Here is a 4,125-nt window from a genome sequence, read left to right as displayed (position 1 = left end):
CTGGGCATGCTGCCAGCTCATATTCAGCCGGCTGTCAACCAGCACCTCCAGGTCCTTTTCCACCGGTTGGCTTTCCAGCCACTCTTCCCCATGCCTGTAGCGTTGTTGTGACCCAAGTGCAGGACTCGGATATTTTCCTATCCATAGCCCACACCTTTCTTCATATGCTATTATCAACTTAGCTTTTAGCTGGGTCAGGTATGCAACATGCATACTATAAAAATATAGGTCCAAATCATACAATTTACACCCAAATTTCAAATTTTCTAGTTTGCATCCAGGGATTTGAGACTATCTGTAATCAGAAAATGGTGCCTTAATACGAAGTCACTTTTCAAGATAACCAAACAAACAAAAAAAAAAAAAATCATTTCCACAGCAACTCTGGATGATTTTCAACCACTGAGAGCCAAAAAAAGCTTTGGGTCAGAAAGTTCTTGCAAGCAGTTCCAAGGGCCAGAGAAAAGTTCAAAAACACTGAAAGAAATGGGAAGGTTAGCTGACAGAGTTTTTAAGAGATTCAGCAAGACCAAACGTTTGGATTTAAGGCTCAAAATGCAAATAAATTATTTTCTATTTAAAGGACAAGTCTTGGAAGAAAACTCTATGTAGAAGTTTGGGTTCTACTATATCTTTTATGGTTCAACATGTCATTCTGAGAATCTCCTACAGGCAGTATTCATACTACCAACATATTTCATGATTTCCAACAGCCTAACTAGCAAGACTTCCATATGACTTCCCTCAAACTTTTCTTCCAGAGACAAAAATGGACCCCACTATGCCCTAGACATAGTTTTCGTTAAACAGCTTTTTTAAATCCTGGAGGAATGTCAAGACTTTAAGACTAGTTCTCCCGGCCTCCTGCACTTAAGGAAACTTATTTCTCCCTCTGATTTTTCTAAATCAATATTAAAAAGGAAAAAAAATTATTCCTCTTTCTCTGGAAGCAACACTTCTGCAGTGAGATCTCAGTGCCACAGGATGAAGCACCAGGAGGGCACCAGACAACTTTTATGTATCGGTAGAAAAAGCTCCACTTTGTCTTCATCCCTCCACAATCCAGAATGGGCAAACAGTGAATGGGCTGGGGGAAATGACAAACAGAAAAGCACAACAGCAGAAGCTGCTGAGCAGGGCTGGCTTTTCTGTTTTGCGACAAACTTTGAGTTTTGAATTTTGTTCTCCACTGAAACAGAAAAAAGACACTTTAGAATGTTTTCACAAAAGAGAATTGCATCAAATGTTTATGTTATGACAAAATAGCATTCTTTTATAGAGGCACATTTTGCCAGAAATGTTTCTATTGGCTCAATATGAATTGGTATTGGCAGTAAGAGAAAATAGGACATAAATTATTTCTCTTCAGGAACAAGCAAGGAGCAGGGCAGAAACTATCACTCTCTGAATCATAAAACTCACCCCTCAGGGCTCCTTCTGGGAAATGTAACTAATAGAGGAAGTAAAGAATCAATTTAATTCCATATAGGCAAAATTTCAGAGTTATACATTATCCAAATGAAAACATTATCATTACATCATTTATGTCCCAAGTGTTTGCATTTGTAAGACCTTGTTACATCTCGCAGTCACCTACCAATACAACTTTCTCACAAAAGTGAATCATTAAGTGAATTTAGGTTATTGAATAGGTAAAAAATGCCAGTTGAATTTGCAGTTACTTCCCTAAGTCTTAAAAATCTTTGTTTTGATGTTGGAACATACTACGATTTAACCCCAATGTGTGAAAATATCCTATTTGCAAAACGTGCCTTCCCTTAAAAACAAAGAATAAGAACTATTCAGTCCTAATGATCAGATTACATGTGCACACATCATGTTAAAAGGCAAATGTGTTAAGTGATATGATAGTACTTTATAAAAAATTATTTGTCACTTCAACTTGAAATAAATGGAGTCAAGGCTGGTACATTATTACATAACTAAGTTTACTCAGCTTCTAGTGAAAAATTACAGATACACTGGCAGCCTCCTTAATAATGAGCATTGTTTATTTATTTCCATTTACATCTAAGGAAAGACAGTGGGATCATCCCACAGAAGGAAAAGATGTGTGAGAACTACCAAATTTGTCACTTCAACTTGAAATAAATGGAGTCAAGGCTGGTACATTATTACATAACTAAGTTTACTCAGCTTCTAGTGAAAAATTACAGATACACTGGCAGCCTCCTTAATAATGAGCATTGTTTATTTATTTCCATTTACATCTAAGGAAAGACAGTGGGATCATCCCACAGAAGGAAAAGATGTGTGAGAACTACCAAATTATTTAGGAAAAAACATTATCTCAGGACTTAATAACATTTATATTAGAATAAGGAAAAATGAACTCAAATGTTCTATTCTTTATGAAGCTATTTTGTATTAATCTGATTGTAAAAAAGAAATGAAGTCTTCCTGCTGAAAAGTAACAAGGCTATGTGATTTACTCAGTTTTTCCTGACTAAACTGCATTTTTTTCCCCAAAAGCTATCTAAGAGCTCAAATAATAACAGCATGTCTCCTTATAAACTGAATTCCCATCCTTCCTATGCGGAAGAAATGTCAAGACATAATTTCATCATTCATAGCCAGATAGCATGAGGCTTTGTAGGAGACAGTACTTTTGTGCAGGACATGCTTTGTCTACCTATTAGCAAGCAGAAAATACATCAAGAGTTTCTTTTCTGCTGATACTTTAAAATGAACTAAATACAGAGGAGTGATAAGTTTAATTCCCACAGACTTTGTCAAGTCTTTCCAACAGAGCACAATTCATGTATGTGCGTTCTGCCTCTCAGTCTCTTCAGCACCTACTGCTGCATCTCAATTGTGATGCCTCGACTCGCCCTATGCCCCATCCTGGCTGTAGCTTGTTGCCCATTTGGGGAGCCCCTACCAACTACACCTTGTATATAGAGCCTCAGGAGCAGGAAAAAGGTACAAATGGTTTCCTGTTGCCCTCAAATTATTCTTTTTCTGGCACATGTGACTTCATGCTTTAGTCTGTGTGACAGAGAGGACCTTGCTAAGTAAGTCTCTACTACTAGCAAGCACACTCTGTTGGATTTAGAAGATGCACCCATTTCCAGTGGTAAACACAAGAATGCAGTGATATAACTGAAGGCACAGAGTGGAAAGCTGGAGTTAATAGGGAACTAAAGCAACGCAGAAACTAATCTGCTATTACTTAATGGATTTGTGCTTGTAACTTACCTTGGGCAAGATATTTAAAGTGATTTAACAGCATAAAAATGCATGTGTTTCTATAAGAGCATTTTCAAATGTCCTTCAACAGATTAGGCATATAATTTCCACTGAAATTAAAGTGAATTAGATTCCTAACCTTGTTTGGTACTTCTGAATCCCATACATGACTATCTGGTACTTACCACTTCTGAAAATATGAGCGTGGAGAATAGTTTGAATTCCCCTTTGGCTCCCTAAATCAACAGCTACTCCATTAATTAATCCTCTACTTAGCCTTTTCTTCAATAAAGTACAACAAATCCTAGTATCTTTGATATCCTACATTTCCATCTTGAAATTGGAAGAACGTAGCCATGAAAAGAAAAGCTTACTTAACAAATTTCTGGCACCCTTGCAATGATCATAGTATTTATTTCACATGTCTTTCTTTAGAGTGCATGCAATTTTTTTTCTTTTTTCCAGAAGAAAACTGTTCAGAGTCAATTATTTTCTTAATTAATGATAGGAAAAATGTTTTACATTGCTTTTCTCATTAGCTTTAATTTTCTTATTGTGCAAAAGCAATACTCTCAAACAAGTTTTATTTTTTAAATCTTTTAATCAATATATGGTTCTGAAAGACATGCAGTTAAGACCAAGCATTTCTTTACTATTTTTCCAGTGCCATTAAGCTAACTATTATCACATTACAATAATAGAAATATTTCTGCATTAAGCACTGAATTATTTTTCCTCCTAGATCAATCAGCATGTATGTTGGGGGAAAAAAAAAAACAATCACATTTACTTGTCATTTATGTTGGTTTCAGCTCAGTGTAATAACAACACAAGTGAGACGTAAGTTAGAGTTGAACCACGCCATTGATCTGAGGCAGTTTAAGATCATTAAAGACTGAAGGGAAGGGGGCGGGG

The sequence above is a fragment of the Aptenodytes forsteri genome, unplaced genomic scaffold (genome assembly GCF_000699145.1).
Source record: "Aptenodytes forsteri isolate BGI_AS27 unplaced genomic scaffold, ASM69914v1 Scaffold234, whole genome shotgun sequence".
In the NCBI taxonomy this organism is placed as follows: Eukaryota; Metazoa; Chordata; class Aves; order Sphenisciformes; family Spheniscidae; genus Aptenodytes; species Aptenodytes forsteri.
This window is presented reverse-complemented; position numbering follows the sequence as displayed.